Genomic DNA, 18,592 nt, shown 5'->3' with positions numbered 1-18,592 from the left:
AACACAGCATAGAAATCAAAAGTCTGAGCAACCCGATCCGCACCAAAATCCGGGCGCTAGACGTTTTCCCGCTTCACTTACTCTTTCCATTTGACTTCCCATCCCTGAATAACCAGTACACACTGGGAAAGGGGTTCAAAATGGAATTATCGCCGGTTTTACTGTCCAATCTAAGGTCCAAACCCCCCGACCCCACTTCCAAAAAAAAAAAAAAAAAAGGACGAGAAAATAACCAAATATACATATCGGGTTTTCTGCACATTGATATAATAAAATATCAGCCGCCAGCCAACATTTGAATCTTAAGCTATATTCACATTAACCAAGTCTTAAGTTTTATTACGTTTGATTTATATTTTTAGTCACAAGTCTCTTATTTTTAATTTACATTTTTGCAATTTATTCTTATAAAAAATTGACATCTTTTCGTGTTTCAAGGAAAGATTAGTAGACGACAAACAAACAAGTTTCACATTCATAATTACTTCACATATTGCATATGTCAGATAACCAATGATCATTTTTGTCTTGTAGCCGACATATACAATCAAACATAATTTGACCGAACCGGAAGACTCGTCTTGTATAAAACAGTTGGAAAATTTGAATTGAATTACTTCTAGTCCAGAAACTACAAGCTATCAGGTAATATATCTCGCTTTAGAATAATGTATGGCAAGCTTTTGGATAACTCATTCCCTATTTTTGATATTAAAAAGATCATTTATTAATATCAAGGATTATGCAGTAAATCATTGTTAATATCAAAAACTCATTTATTTATATTAAAAGATCATTCATTAATATCAAAAAATCATTCATAAATTTTAAAAATACTTTTTAGCATTTGAAAATCGATTTTTAATATGGAAAATATTCGACATTGGTTGTAATATTTATCGCTTTTGATGGACAAAGTAAAATCCATTATGGTATTTAAAACAAAATTAAGTTGTCTCTTATATTTTCCTTAGGACATTGGTATTAACATCAATTTATTTGAACATATCTATATTTTGTAAAACAAAATAAAATTTGTTTATAACACAAGTACATGTTTATAATCAATTATTATTGTTGATAAATAAAAGATGTATATAAAGAGTTACCAAAAACCAGGTGGAACAATTCAATTAAGAAATATAAAAGGTTTCAAAACGTCAAATTCATAAGAAAAATAATATATTTTCCCGAGTATATCTTTATATTGCGCAAGCTTGCGATTGTTATATATAATCTACGAGAGATAATTCTCATTAATATTCGTGCAATAACTTTATTAAGGACAAATTACGCCCATACGAGGGTATAATAACACTGTTAAAATATTGTAGATATAACAAAACTTGAAAAACTGTTTAAAACGTATTTCACTGCGTTCCGTATACAATACGTTGTTGCTTTACATAAGGTATTTATGGGTCAAAATAAGTTTTTTTTTCAATTCTTTTTAGAATGAAACTTGTTATATCTACTGTCGCCATCTTAGTCTGCCTTTGTGGCATGAAGGGAATTCTTGCCGACGACGATTATTATGGCGGTAGTTATGGCCAAAGCTACGGAAATGGTGGATACGGTCAAAGCTACGGAAATGGTGGATACGGTCAAAGCTACGGAAATAGTGGATACGGTCAAAGCTACGGAAATGGTGGATACAGTAGCTACGGAAATAGTGGATACGGCAGTAGCTACGGAAATAGTGGATACGGCAGTAGCTACGGAAATAGTGGATACGGCAGTAGCTATGGAAAGGGTGGACACATGGGAGGTTACTCAGGATATGGTGGATATGGAAAGGGATATTCTGGTTATGGAAATGAAGGTCACCACGGATATGGCAAAAAGGGAGGTTACGTCGATGAAACAATCCATTATTTACCTCATCCAGTTCCAGTTATCGCCCCTTCCGCTATGATTGGAGGCGGCATCGGTAGTGGTATTGGTGGCGGTATTGGCAGTAGTATTGGTGGTGATAGCATGTCACTACGTAAGTTGATTTTTATCTTTTCATGTCAATCAACAAAACAAACAAAAAATATATATGCATATACACTTTTAAGCAAAAAACAGAATTTGAATACATACATTTTGTAGCTTACTATGTGGTGTGGGTTTTGCACATTGTTGCTAACTTCTTCGTCATTTTGTCTCTGGTGGAGAGTTGTTTTGTTTGTAACTTTAGCAATATATCTTCCTAAATTTGTATAAAGAAATGAAATTGATATCGGTTGAAAATTTAGAGATTCAATTTCACTTTATCTTGAAATTTTTTCACTTGAATATTTATATCAAGTTCAAATGAAAACTCGGAAAGTTGAACTATAGGAATTCTTTTTAACCAACCAGTTAAATTTCACCTTAAAAAACTGAAAAATGTAAGTATTGTTTGAAAGCTCGCCTGTTTTAGACCATCTTCTCTAGCCAAGGGTTACGATCCACTTCCCTCCTCTCCACCCTTGGCGGATTGAGATAGAATTTCGGAGACACAAGGTAATGATTTTCATTGGTTGCAGTCGAAACTTACTGCATCCAATCAAAAAGCGCCTATAACATGATCGCGTGTAAATGTAGAAAGTGTATGTAAACAATTGCCACGTGCTTATTGTGCAACAAGTCTTTACATCCCTACACATACGACTATATTTAGTGACAATTTGAATGTTTTCAATCAACTAATAGAAGTTCCTGTGTATGTTTCTTGCACAAATGCATTAATGTCAACGTATATTTTCGTTTCCTGCTTTACCAAGTGTGTAGAATCTAGACGCTACCGTGTTTTTACCTCCAAATTGAAGACTTCAAGTGCTACCATTGGTCAAGAATAATGTATTAGGAATTAGGAATGGGCGTGACTTTAATCTACCGATAGATGGCGCAACATTGTTATCACAAATATTGGCTTAATCTGCCAAGGGTGAAGAGGAGGGAAATGGATCGTAACCCTTGGCTAGCGAAGATGGTTTTAGACTGAAACATGGGAGATCAAATGTATTTGAAAAGTGACATTGACAATGTCTTTTTATTCCTTCTTATTTCCTACTTAATAACAACGTATACCATATGCTGACCTGTATAAATCTATTTACCGGTTCCCTGTGTTATAAGGTTAATTGCTGTCTCATTGGCGTATATTTAATTTTTTTCTTATTTATTTCAGTTCCACTCCTTTTATTGGTACCGTTCTTGTTAAATAACAACAACGACAATTAAACAGCTTTAACCTCATTATGGTAAGTGTATACTAATTGTCAATATATACAGCAATAATGAAAAATACGAGGTAGATGTCAAAGAGAGAATTAAAAACTCATGAGACGAAGAGATGCCAACAAAACCATAGCAAAATATACGACCAACAGTTCATAAAAAAACTAAAGACTGAGCAACATGAACCCTTACAAAAATCGGGGGGGGGGGTACATGTAATACACGTAAATCTAGATCCAATCGAAGCTTCATGTTTTTACTGTTAAATTGTTAAATGCAAGTAAGTACGGTTGATCGTTTTTACTTAAAGTCCTCTGACAAATACCTCATGAACTTGAGATCAGATTTATTCAAGTAAGTAATATCTGTGCCAAATAAGCCGCTGATGTATGCAGCATGCATTTAAATGTATCTAAACGAAGTCTTCAGTATCTCATTATTAACTTTTAAATTTTTATTTCAGAATTTCAAACCGTATTTTAGAGAACAGAGATAATACCCGAATTATCGTGTGAATGCAGTGAATGAAATAGTGTGTTAAAGTTTACACGACAGCACCATTATGCAGAATGAATTCGAATAAGAAGAGATTGCATTGTAATCTGTTGATTGTAATAAGAAGAGATTGCATTGTAATCTGTTCATTGTAATAAGAAGAGATTGCATTGTTTATATATATTTGTTATTAAAAATTATACATGTATTTTGGTGTACATCATCTTTTATTATCATCCCACATACACATATATATATAAATATATATATATATAAATTCAAATTCGGAGTTTGATTTCTAATACGACTTTTTGTCACTTGATAAATGAATAGCACGGCGCAAGACTTTGATTGCCCTTTCACACTCGTATAATGTGGTTTGAAAATCGGGTTTATGTGTAGGACGATAGCTAAATAATAAATTGCAAAAGCCTGTAGCGACATTTTTAACTTTTTTTTGCAATTGATCCAGACAATGCTCTTTACATTTGTTTGTAAAACAATCCGAATATTTCTTTTAATGTAATATTCATGAAAACATGGTTTTACATATTACATACACGTAGTCCCTGTCACATTATGTCAGTGCCTGTTTTATGCCTCATTTCATATTATTAGAAGAAGTTAAGCCGTTGATTTTTCCTTTAAATTGTTTGATATTGTGTTATCCCGGGGCTATTTTCGCTTTCATGTACTAAATTGTATGGATTTTTTTCTCATTGTTGAAGGCCGTATATTGACCAATAGTTGTTAACATCCTTATCCTTTAATCTTTGGAATGTACACACTGTACAGACGACCATTATCGTTTTGGTTGGAAACCTGACCGATACGAACAGGTACCGGCGTTGTCGTATAGCACAAAGAATGTGATTTCGCATTTTTTCATTTTGTTTTTCCGCTTCTTGAATGAAATAGGCCTTGGAGCGTCCGTAAAAAAAACAGTATTTGATGTATCCTTGGTCTCTGTATTAATTTTTTAATAAAATAGTAAGCCATTAAATTCCGATGATTTTATCACGTAAAATTAAATATAAAAATAAGAAGATGTGGTATAATTGCCAATGAGAAAACTCCCCACTAGAGACGAAATGACAGAGAGATAACAACAACAGCCCACCGATGAGTAAAACTCTTACTGCATAGTAAGCTATAAGAGACCCCGAAATGACAAATGTAAAACAATTCAAACGATAAAACTAAATGGTCTGTAAGCTTATAATTTAAATGATTTCTGCATATATATTTATTGAAAAAAAAGAAAACATCAAAGATATCAATTTGTACACAAGATCATGTCAATTTATGAGAAGAAGAAAAAGGGAAAAAATTACATTGGACTGCTACACCTGTCCGTTTCGTTTTAAAATATAAAATAGAACTTCTGTCAATTCAGGATTTTTTTTATTGGTAAAAGAAATCAAAAATATATTCCCACTTCCTGACTTGCTCCTCAAATATTAGTATACAGTGGTGTGTGGTCGTATCCGTTGGTTTCAAAAATGTATATATATAAATTATATGGCCTTCCAAATACCGTTTCGATTCCTAACATCACTGAAGAGACATTAACTGTCGAAATCCGGATATGGTGTACAAATTTTTGCACCTCATGTTTGCGGTATACCATCTTTTCCGCAAGTTTATTGTTTTCTGTTTGGTATTTAATTAATAAATTAAGATCCATTTTTACATCTGGTGATCCGTTTATTTGGCAATCGCCATGGCAGTCAGCAGGGTTTAAGAACATCCGTTGTTCGACCTGCTAGTCAAATGCGTTTTGTTAAAATATACTTTTTCACTATTTTTGGTCTTTTGGAAAATGTAGTTTGTGCTGTATTTAGACCACTCTACCAAGAAATTTGTTTTGCATGCACACGTATAAAAATTGCGGTTTTTATCCAACGCAATCATAGGTTTGAACGTTGTTTTCAATTTAGACTTGTTTATATATATATATATATATAAGTCTATAAAAAGGACCAACCAGCAAATTTACTATGTACCGGATCGTCTAGAATAGACGATACTGTGCAGATAAGGAAAAAAATTATATAAGTCTAGAGATTTGCACAACGATACTAATATAAGATGGTATTATACGAAGATGTTGTTAATAAATCGTGTTGTCAAATATTTCGGCTTAACAAATAGCCTTCTTCAGTGTCATTTATTTTAACAATACTGATTATATGTATAAAAATAGCTCAATAATACAGGTAAGTTTTGGTCTATTGATTTAATCCAAAATCCTGAACATCATAATATAAAACAAAACTCAATACTCAAATATACGTGACTGTGTATAATTATATCCCAAAATGAGTGAAAAATAAAACTTAGTATTTTTTATTGATGCCGTTTGGATGATGTACATTTAGTTCCTTTATTCAAAAGCTTTCCCGAACCTGTCGCTGGGCATCACTCCAGTGAATGTTCTGTTCAATCACTAAGATCTTCATGCGGTTAAAGTCATCAAATGTGTGACCAGACTGTCTGAAATGCTGAGAAACTGGGAGAAGTGGCTTCTTAGAGATATCACTCCTATGGCCATTGAGGCGTTTGTGGAAAGGCTGCTTTGACTCACCAACATATTGGAGGCCACAGACCGAACATTCTAGAATGTAAATAACATTCATACTTTTGCAGTTAACATTGCAAAATATCTTATAGTTATTTTCGGTTGCCTTACTGTGAAAAGTTGATGAGTGATGCATCTGTAGGCAGCATTTGCAGCGTTTTTCATCACACGAACGACATTCTCCAGAAGTACTTATATTTTAGTTTTATTTTTCACTCATTTTGGGATATAATTATACACAGTCACGTATATTTGAGTATTGAGTTTTGTTTTATATTATGATGTTTAGGATTTTGGATTAAATCAATAGACCAAAACTTACCTGTATTATTGAGCTATTTTTATACATATAATCTGTATTGTTAAAATAATTGACACTGAAGAAGGCTATTTGTTAAGCCGAAATATTTGTCAACACGATTTATTAACAACATCTTCGTATAATACCATCTTATATTAGTATAGTTGTGCAAATCTCTAGACTTATATATATAGAATCATGTGCAAAACAGTGTAGCCGAGACCATTGATTGGCGCGCTAAAATATCCCTGGGTCAGATTAGGTGAACGTTCGTCTGTAACGTCCACAACTCACGACGTATTTATTATAGACATTTAAACTGTGGGGTCACCAATGGGTCTCAACGCCTAAATAAAATAATTCGAAAAACTAATCAGGAATAACCTTTGTGTTTTGATTTATGTTGAATAATTAAACGTTCTTTACTTGTGTTTTTGTTATGTTTTAATAATGAATTTTTATGATATCGGACGTTCTTTCAGCAAAAAAGGATTTGACTGGCTTTAAAAGTTACAATGGATGTGTTGATTATTATCTTTTTTTCGGACGTCAAAGCGATTTAACAATTGCGGTTGTCCAATTCACTACAAACCAGTAAAAGTCTGAAATGGCCTATATTTGTACTCGACTGTACTGATTTTTACTCGACCAGTCTGAATTGGTCTGAAATTTACTTGATAATACTCGACTGTAGTCTGAACCATACTTAACAGTCTGAACTTGTACTCGACCAGTACTTAACCATTTTATTTTCGTCTGAACCATGCTCGACCTAGTCTGAACCATGCTCGACCTAGTCTGAACCATACTCGACCTAGTCTGAACCATACTCGACTAAGTCTTAACCAACCTAGACCTAATTTTTGTATCTATCTATTGTATTTCAACAATTTATAAGGAACTGTTTTTAACAGCTATTTCCCCTGGCTAGAAATTTGAACAACAATTTGAAATTTAAAATGTATTCAATATGGCATTGAAACCAAAATTTCTCAATAAACATAGTATAAATTCAACACCATATTTATCCTCACTTACATATATATATCACCTTTAAAATAAAAATAAAACAAGCTGATCAAATAATCTCAAAACTGAATTGTGACTAATGTTTTCAATGTTATTCAATTTTTTTTTGAATGTTTCAGATATATTTTATGGTTACAGGACAATTTTCATCATTAACTTAAGCCTCGTATAGATTTATGGTGTCAGTTGAGTTTAGTTAATAATGCAGTTAACATTTTTTTTCTTAAAATATATTTAAAATAGTATATAAAGCAACTTATTAAATTTTAAAAATCACACTTTTGTTTTGTAAAACCAAGAATTTAATATAATCATGATAATAGAACTTCCATAGCAATCCTTGATAACCATTTAAAAAAGGAAATGTGTTCCAAAGTTGCAGAAAAAAATTATTTCAATTAAATTTGAATAACTTTTGTCAAAATTAAAGACATGGCATACAAGAAGCACTTTAATAAGGTTTATTTACCTCGGTACATGTGTGTTTTACAGGTAAAAAGAAAGCCCTTTTTTTCTTAAACTCGTGTATTACTTATCTAGTGAATTCAAAAGGCCTTGCGATTTAAGATTCACAGGATGTTTCATTTTTTAATGAATGTTAATTAGAAATTAATACTCTCTGACCAGGTGTGATCTTTTTAATGAGTTTGCCCCAAGCATGAGGTATTACTTTATACTTTACCACTAATCAGAAGAAAAATTTTATCTATTTCTTTAATTTTTTATCCCTTTTTGGTATATATTATATATAATATATCCCAAATTATAATAAGAATAGATATATTTCTAATATAAGGTTAAACAATTTCAGTGATTTTTTGTCTGTTGTTACCTCATTAAAAAGATAATTATATAACTATTGTATGTAACCATGAAACCTATATAGTTTTTCTTAAGGAATTTAGGAAAATTAAGTTTAAAAAAAAAAAAAAACACATGCCAAACAAGAAGCACCTTAATAAGGTTTTATTACCCTCAGTAAAGGGGTGGTTTTTAGTTAAAAGAAAATCTTTTTTTTAACAAAACTCTAAAACTTTAAAATTAATATAATTAAATTATTATATAAGATAATTTAATTTAACTATCTCTATTTGATAAATCTGAGAATCATGTAAGGATGTAAAAATATGTTTTTATATATATGTTTTTTTTATTGTGGCTGTTGTCATGTCAGAAAAAAAAGAAATTAATTTTAACAGCTTAATAAAAAAAAGTATAGGTTTTTTGGTCAAGTATGGTTTAGACTGGTCGAGTATTGTTCAGACCTTTGGTCGAGTATGGTTTAGACTGAAAAAATTGGTCGAGTACAGGTCGAGAATGGGTTAAGACTGTTTCAGACTGGTCGAGTAATAGTTCAGACTATTTTCAATGGCAAAGATAATGGTAAAGTACAAATCAGTACGGTCGAGTATGGTTAAGACTGGGGTCGAGTAATGTCGAGTAAAATTCAGACCAATTCAGACTGGTCGAGTAAAAATCAGTACAGTCGAGTACAGATATAGGCCATTTCAGACCTTTACTGGTTTGTAGTGATTATGTCATCTTTTAACTTTTATCTGGTCAAAAATTTCTTTTAGAACGAATGCATGATCAGCTTTAAAAAGTGTGCAAACACAAAACATATAGACAAAATAAACTTCTTTCCTGTCTGTTTCGTACTTGCAAGTTATTAGACAGTAAAAAGGCTATTTGGATCAAGCCTTGTGAAATTTGCATTTGCTTTTTGCATAGGTGAAATGTATAGTTTGGTGATCTTTTCTGCTAACTACTATACTTGTGAAAAACCCTTGGCAACAGAAACATATTCAGCTTTTTTTTTAATCGACCCAATTTACATAGCAATGGACGTACATTTTATGATCGCAAATAAAATATGTATATAATATACTGTGCACTGTAGTTCGTATATATACTGAGACCCTTTGGCAACCCCACAGTTTAAATGTTTATAATAAATACGTCGTGAGTTGTGGGCGTTACAGACGAACGTTCACCTAATCTGACCCAGTCAATGGGATATTTTAGCGCGCCAATCAATGGTCTCGGCTACACTGTTTTGCACATGATTATATATAGATATATAGTTGGTTGTACGGCGTTTATATAATTGTCTCATTGAAAATCTCCTCATTTTATACAAAATAGAAAGTAACACAATGTTTTTTTCTGAATTTTTTGAACGTGAAGATTTAATGAGTCAAGCACTTTGCAATTGATGGTTTCAGTTTGCTTGCATATTGTGCTGTTACATGTACCCCATTATCACATGTTTGGGGAGGGTTGACCGTTCACAAACTTGTTTGACCCTGTGTATGTATTGAGTCTATATCAACACAGTTAGAATGAAATTTGTAGCTAGCAAAGATAATGTGACCGCAAAAGAACGACAAAGAGACATATACAAGTTCATTCCGATGATGTTTTTAATTCTATATTTAAAAGTATAGAATATTATTTACTGAGACTTAGCAAGTTTAATAGACACTAGATTTTTCCAAACTGCGTAAATTCAATTTACATATACCAATAAAAACTGGTTGTTGTTACACAATAAAATGTAACTTGTGTGCAGAAATGGTATGGATTTCAATATTTTGTTTATCTTGTGTAAAAATGAAAACATCGTATCCTAAAGACATGAGAAATAAACAACATATACATACGTACTGCAAAACATACGGGAACTTTGTCATGTTTGAAAGTTTGCTGTCTATTGGTTATACTGAAAACAACTGTCCTTTGTTTTAAGATAAGTATTGACTGGTATATAAATATACGACACAAAAAAACTATAAAAAGCGACAAGCTTGTACATTGATACTTTTAAATATGTATTGTGTTAATCACAAAGACAAAATAGATATCAAAGAACTTATCATTAACTTTAGTAATAAAATATCTGAAAATAGTGGAATTAACTATTTTTGGAGTGTAAAAAAATCTTTGGATGTTTAAGATAAATTACGTGCTTTTGATGGTCCTTTTGATTCTGTTGACCATTTTGATTTTTCAACTCTTTACACTACACGTCCACACAATCGTATCAAACAAAATTTTTCCTATCTAATTAAGAATGTATACCTCGGGGGAGCCAAAAATTATAGTATTATACTTTTTTTCTTAACAAGATTATTGGGTTTATATTACTGTAAGAAAGTAATTGGTGAAGAAAAAAATGTATGGTGGTGCACTTCTTGTTTTGCTACGGCCATTTGAAGGTATCGAACTTTAATGATTTTCCCATTTTTCATCAATATTTACCCATTTTGGGCTTTTATCATGAAAAAAATCACAGTTTCACAATTAAACTTTTTTTCATACTTCCACTAAAGATGAAGTGGATCAATCTGAATAAATTCAATTTAAAAAAAAAACTATAGGTAGGTGCTAATATTAGAAAGTTTTATAAAATTTTGTTGCTTTTTCGTGTCAAATTGACCATGCTGTCAATATTGTAAATTTGGAATTTTTCCTTTTTTTAGAAGAAAAAGCATATTATTTCAACTTCTTTTGACATAAATGATTGGAAAAAAACATATCTAAGAAATTTAAAAAGAAAACATTGATTGCAATTGGATATACATATTTTTGGTAAAATTATTTCTTGTACCCCTCACCTATTTTCTCAACATTTTGGCTGATGAGACTGACTGTATTGGCTATAAAATTTGAAAATTCTATTACTCAAAAACTACTTATTGTATTTTGGATATTCAGTGGTTGTCGTTTGTCGCTGTGTTAAATATTTGTTTTTCGTTCATTATTTTGTACATAAATTAGGCCGTTAATTTTCACGTTTGAATTGTTTTACATTTGTCATTTCGGGGTCTTTTATAGCTGACTATACTGTATGGACTGTGCTCATTGTTGAAGACCGTAAGGTGACCTATAGTTCTTAATTTCTGTGTCATTTGGTCTCTTGTGGAGAGTTGTCTCCTTGGCAATCATACCACATCTTCTTTTTTATATATACAATAAATTAATATGGTAAAACATGCATACACTTGTCATATTTTATGTGTTCGGATGAGATTTGTTTTTAATTTTGAAATCAACTGTAAATGCTTTTTAAAATTTTGTTTTTATTAATGAAAAATTCGTAAGGGGTTCCGATTACTGTGTAATGCTGTCTTAAACAGTGATTCCATTTATCAGTAAAATACAGAATTTAAAAATACAAAAAATCAAACTTTTTCTTCTTATGCTTTTTCTTTGTCTTGAAGCTTAGAGTCTGCCCAATTTTCATAACAATCCATGAAGGTTTACAAATTTACAAATTTATCATGTCAAAATAAATGTTTTCAAAATTTTCTCTGGATACTGTATTTTGGTCATTAACAAGCTTCTGTCCAAATTTTGTTAAATTCAATAAAGGTTTGACAATGTTATTGATGACTGAAAAACTTTAAACTCAGACTGAGCCTGCGTGTTAACTGTAAAAAAGAAAACTAAGTCCACTTAACGTCCACTTATCAGTAAAATATGGAAAAATGAAAATGAATATTTTCAAAATTTCGCTCTGGATACTGTCTGTTGGTCCTAAAAAATCTTCTGTCCAAATTTTATTAAAAGGTTATTGATGACTGAAATGCTTTAAACTCAGACTAAATCTGAATGTGAACTGTAAAATAAATTAGTCCATAAATATCGCAAGCTCGCCAAAAATGAATGCTGCCTTACAAATTGGGAAGAAATTGTTTTAAATGCAATCTAGACATTGTTGTAAAGTATTATATTGCCGAACATTTTAGAATCAAAGAAATAAGAGTAATCTTTAAAAGGTTTCGGCAATTCCACAAGCCTTCATCTCCACAAATAGGAAATATAGCATTGAACAATTATGAACATTATTGCTTTATGTTTAAATCCCCTAACCCTCTCGCCAAGATTGATTTGATTGATTTTTGGTGTTTTAACGCCACTTTTAAGCACCGCTTTTGGGCTATTTCGTGGCGGCCAGTTTTTATTGGTGGAGGAAGCCGGAGTGCCCGGAGAAAACCACCGACCTTCGATAGGAAAACTGGCAATCCTAGTCAATTAAGATTGGAGTCGAGTGCACCCGCACGAGCGGGGTTCGAACTCACAACCTCAGTGTTGACTGGCTAGTGATTACAGTAGTAACTACTTAGACCACTCGGCCACCGAGGCCCCTTCTCGCCAAGAAGGAAGAAAAATAGGCATATTATAGATGCATATGGTTTATAAAAAATTAACATTCAAAATATTTATGCGACAAAATACGTGTTTTTATGTAAATTGATAGTATTTAATGTAAATAGAGTGTTCAACAAAAACAATACAAAGTCAATACATATAACAACAGTTGAAAATATTTTTGTTAACCTGAACAGAAAAGAATTCTTACAAATATCTAAAACGACTAAATACAATATTTACATTGAAAGAAGATATTGAACTACGAACATTTTCATATTTACCAAGTCTTAAGCTTAATTACTTATGATTTTCTTTTTAATGACAAGTCTCATAATTCTTAATTTACATTTTTGCAATTTATTCTTACAAAAAAATGACATATTTTCGTGTTTCAGGAAAAGATTTGTAGACGATATACAATTTTTTCATATTCATTATTACTACACTTATTTCATATATTAAGTAACAAATGATCAATTTTGTCTTGTTACCGACATATGCAATCAAACATAATTTCACCGAACCGGAAGACTTGTCTTGTATAAAACAGTTTGAAAATTCCAATTGAATTACTTCTAGTTCGGAAACTACAAGCTATCAGGTAATATATCTCGCTTTAAAATACTGTATGGCAAGTTTTTGGATAATATGTTCCCTATTCTTTATATATCAATAATTATTTTTTAATATTTAAAAATTGAAATGTTTATACCAAAAATATTTTTTTCAATATTAGAAAAACCTTTTTTTTATTTTGATTAATAGCCTTAATTTTTAATAACAAATATACTATTTGTAGTATTGAAAATCAATTTATTAATATCAAAAACATATTATTAATATTAGAAAATAAATAAAATGAATTCATGTTAAATTTATCACTTTTGGTGGACAGATATACAAAGTAAAAACCATTATGGTATTTAAAACAAAATTAAGTTGTTTATTTTTTTTCCCTAAGGAAATTTGTTTTAACATCAGTTCATTTGAACATATTTATAGTTTGTAAAACTAAATGATGATTTATTAATAAGTTACATTATTTGTTGATAAAAGATGTTTACACAATCACGATAACAAGACAGAACTTACAAACAAAAAAGGAGATAAAAAGAAATTTTTTAAAGTATATTTATTTTCCAATAGTCTATTTCACAAGAGAAATAATGTATAATGCTTATTTCATAATTATCCCGTGAACATTTTTCCGAGTAAACTTTTATATTGCACGAGCTTGCGAGTCTACAAAGGATAATATTCACCAATATTCATGAAATAACCCTGTTATTGTATAGCATAGATTGAAAACTGTTTAAAAACATATGATACTGATTTCGTCACTCATTTGAACCTTTATTTGCACTAGTACAAGATGATATAATATTGCATGCTTAATATTCACGTTTAGTTACGTTCCGTATAAAATCTGTTGTTGCTAAGTATATTTTTTAAATTCTTTTTAGAATGAAACTTGCCATCTCTACTGTCACCATCTTAGTCTGCCTTTCTGGTATGAAGGGAATTCTTGCCGACGACGATTATTATGGGGGAAGTTACGGTGGGGTCGGTGGATACGGCCAAAGCTACGGAAATGGTGGATACGGTCAAAGCTACGGAAATAGTGGATACGGCAGTAGCTATGGAAATAGTGGATACGGTCAAAACTACGGAAATGGTGGATACAGCAGTTACGGAAATAGTGGATACGGCAGTAGCTACGGAAATAGTGGATACGGCAGTAGCTATGGAAAGGGTGGACACATGGGAGGTTACTCAGGATATGGTGGATATGGAAAGGGATATTCTGGTTATGGAAATGAAGGTCACCACGGATATGGCAAAAAGGGAGGTTACGTCGATGAAACAATCCATTATTTACCTCATCCAGTTCCAGTTATCGCCCCTTCCGCTATGATTGGAGGCGGCATCGGTAGTGGTATTGGTGGCGGTATTGGCAGTGGTATTGGTGGTGATAGCATGTCACTACGTAAGTTGATTTTTATCTTTTCATGTCAATCAACAAAACAAAACACAAATATAAATGCATATACACTTTTAAGCTAAATACAGAATTTGAATACATACATTTTGTAGCTTACTATGTGGTGTGGGTTTTGCACATTGTTGCAAACTTCTACATCATTTGGTCTCTGGTGGAAAGTTATCTCGTTGACAATCTAAGCATAATAAATCCCTAAATTTATATAAAGAAATGAAATTCAAATTGTTTGAAAATTTTGATATATCTTGAAACTTTTTCACTTGAATATTTATATCTTATTCAATTGAAAACCAGAAAAATTTGAACGATAAGAATATGTTTTAAACAACCAGTCAAATTTCTCAAAAAATGAAAACATGGTAAGACCCCACATACATGTAAACTCTGTCACACTATGTCGGTGACGTTTTTTTTAAAAACTGAAAAATGTAAGTATTAAATAGTTTGAAAGCTCGCCTGATTTAGATTGAGATAAAGAAGATCAAATGTATTTGAAAAGTGATATTGACCATGTCGTTGTATTCATTCTCTTTCCTACTTAATAACAACGTATACCATATGCTGACCTGTATAAATCTATTTACCGGTCCGCTGTGTTATGGGGTTAATTGCTGTCTCATTGACGGATATTATATTGTCTGTTATATATTTCAGTTCCACTCCTTTTATTGGTACCGTTCTTGTTCAGAAACAACGACGATTAAACAGCTTTAACCTCATTATGGTAAGTGTATTCTACTTGTCAATATATACAGCAATCATGAAAAATACGAGGTAGATACCAAATGGAGAATCAAAAACTCATGAGACGAAGAGATGGCAACACAATCATAGCAAAATACACGAAAGCGACGAAAAGACGACCAACAGTCGACAAAACACTAAATAAAAATCTAAGGACTGAGCAACACGACCCCTTAGGGTGTTTACCGTCAGTAATTATTTCATGTGTTTGTATTTCAACCTCAGATACTTTTTCCTATTTTTGTTATTTTTTGTTTATGCTTTCCCTGATAAATGTACCTGTTGACGATTAACCAAGAAAAAAAATTCTTGCACATTAAAATAAGCATCTAAAATATGAATGTTTAAGACACTTTAAAATGTTAAATAAAACAGATTACATAGAATCCATGGAATGAGATATGCCAGAATTTAAATTTGGTACGCTTGATGCGCGTTTAGTCTACAATAAAATTACCTATGACGCTCGAATAAAAAAGTTAGAAAGGCAGTTCTAGAGGGCAATACACGTATGTGTTCTAAAATTCGATCCAATCGAAGCTTCATGTTTTTACTGTTAAGGTATCAAATGCAAATATGTATGATTGATTGCTTTTGGCAAATATTTCATGATCTTTGATATCAGATTCATTCAAGAAAGTAATACCTGTGCCAAATAAACCGCTGATGTCTGCAGCCTGCATTACATTGGAAAAATAGAAAGTATTTTATATCTTGTTTGTAACTTTTGAATTTTCATTTTAGAAATTTCAAACCATATTTTAGAGAAGAGAGATAACACTTGAATCATCGTGTGAATGCAGTGAATGGAATAGTTTGATAAAGTTTACACGACAGTACCACAATGCAGAATGAATGTGAAGAGATTCCATTGTAAAAAGAAAAGAAGAAATTGTAATCAGTTGATTGTTTATATATAATTTGTTATTAAAAATAATTTTATTGTATATGGAGAATTGGGAAGATTTTTTCTGCAAATTCAAGTTAAATGTAGGATGATTACGTACTGGTGTAAAGTTGTACACAATAGTAGTAAACTCAGTAGTGCTCTGTACAGGCTGATGTTATCATTGAAGAATCATGGTCATTATGTTTTCAAATGGGTTAATTCTGTAGAATCAATATTTAACAACACTGGTCTAGGGTGTATTTTCATGAATCAGATCGACTTTTGTGATAAAAATTGTCTCTATCGAATATTGAGTTATCAGTTTATTTCCTATTGGTTTGGCGATATAGCCAATTCATCTCGGAGACCATTTTATGAGACATTTAAAAAAGGACTTTGGATTAGAAAAATATCTGATCAGACTGTTTGAACAGAATAGAGGCTTGGTAAGAAAATTAAGGACATCGAACTCACGTATTCCAATCAAGCAAAATATACCTAGACCAGAGAGAATGTGTACTTTATGTTCATGAATTTGTTGGCGATGAATTTCATGTTTTATTTGTATGTCAACTTATTCTGCTGTTAATTATAGAAACCAATACTTACCTAGATACTATACTATTAATTCACAATACATTAAAACGGAAGGATTATTGTCCATTTGTAATATGGAAGTCTACAAACGACTTTCAATTTTTATTACGAAAATTGCTGGTTTAATCTAAATATTTTCAAATTGATTTTTATGTGTTTAAATAGTACTGAATGCTCATTTTTTCAAATTTTTCTTTTAATTTTTTCTTTTTTCTTTTTTCTTTTTTTTTTAATTTAATTAAATTTATTCTATTTTATAATTATTTGTTTAACTATGTTATTGGTTTTATTTTCTCGTTTATATATATCGGCTAAGGATTTCGTATGTTGACATGTAAAAAATAAAATCACAAAAATAATGAACTCCGAGGAAAATTCAAAACGTAAAGTCCCTAATCAAATGGCAAAATCAAAAGCTAAAACACATCAAACGAATGGACAACAACTGTCATATTCTTGACTTGGTACAGGCATTTTCTTATGTAGAAAATGGTGGATTAAACCTGGTTTTGTGGCTAGCTAAACCTCTCACTTGTATGACAGTCGCATAAAATTCCATTATATTGACAACGATGTGTGAACAAAACAAACAGACATAATAGGAAAACATGTCAAAAATAGGGATACAGCAGTCAACATTGTGTTATTATCTTAATCACTATAAAAAAAACCAAATATATAAACAAACATTTACCATTGCACAATAACACAATCACGGGACGTATAAGGACAGAGCCACGTCATATATAACAAAGAAACACAAAAAGGCATATAGGCAAAGCATATTAGCAAAAATGAAAGACAAGAATACAGAAATTATTATAGAACAATAACACAATGACGGGATGTATAAGTACAGTGCCACGTCATATGTAACAAAGAAACACAATAAGGCATATAGACAAAGCATATTAGCAAAAATGAAAGACAAGAATACAAGTTTTTTTACTAATTAGTTATTATGTGATGTCACGAACATGTTATTACATCATCTTGTAGTACTCTCAAGTACTAGAACAATATTTATTTGACATCTTTTTTATAGTATTTAATAAATATATATATATTTTCTTTTTACATTTATTTTTCATTAAATATCTAAATTAATTTTGGTAAAGACATTTTTTTTGTAGTTGTATATGGTTACAAGAGCGCAATTATTTGTTTACATTTTACCGGCAAGTTTTTTTACCCCAAGATGGTACTCAGAATAGAATCCTATACGGCTTCTGATTGGATGATACAGGATTGGAATTACATTTAATCGAAAGCTTATCCAATTAGGTTTAAAAATTGCAGAAAATCATATTCACATTTTACGAAGTATAGAAAATATCCTCCATTTCTGCACGTCGGAGCCATTAAAAATATGCCTTTTTCATTAAGCGAAAAAAATAGACGATCTTTTTCAACTGCATTTTAAGTCAATTTCTGCCGCATGACCCTATATATTTTTTTAGTTGTAATGCAACACTGGCATTTCTAGTAACAGGAACTGCAATCTGTTTTTCCCTAGTTTGTGTAGTCTTCGAGAAAAAAAAATACGGAACACCAGTGGTACCCTATGGAAAATGCATTACGAATAATTGC

At 31.2% G+C, this 18,592-nt stretch overlaps 1 long non-coding RNA gene across 2 annotated transcripts; it reads left to right on the top strand.

Annotated features, from left to right (window-relative positions):
- Nucleotides 1-627: 627 nt before the first annotated feature.
- Nucleotides 628-16,463, top strand: LOC127717623 (uncharacterized). 2 transcript variants are annotated; one of them, XR_007989277.1, is made up of 4 exons: nucleotides 628-645; nucleotides 14,234-14,757; nucleotides 15,427-15,496; nucleotides 16,261-16,463. It is a non-coding gene; the product is annotated as an uncharacterized LOC127717623 (long non-coding RNA). The 2 variants fall into 2 exon arrangements; XR_007989276.1 differs by lacking the exon at nucleotides 628-645 and adding an exon at nucleotides 13,296-13,371.
- The last annotated feature ends 2,129 nt before the right edge of the window (nucleotides 16,464-18,592 follow it).

The sequence above is a fragment of the Mytilus californianus genome, unplaced genomic scaffold, assembly GCF_021869535.1.
Source record: "Mytilus californianus isolate M0D057914Y unplaced genomic scaffold, xbMytCali1.0.p SCAF_10, whole genome shotgun sequence".
NCBI lineage: Eukaryota > Metazoa > Mollusca > Bivalvia > Mytilida > Mytilidae > Mytilus > Mytilus californianus.
This window is presented reverse-complemented; position numbering and strand designations above follow the sequence as displayed.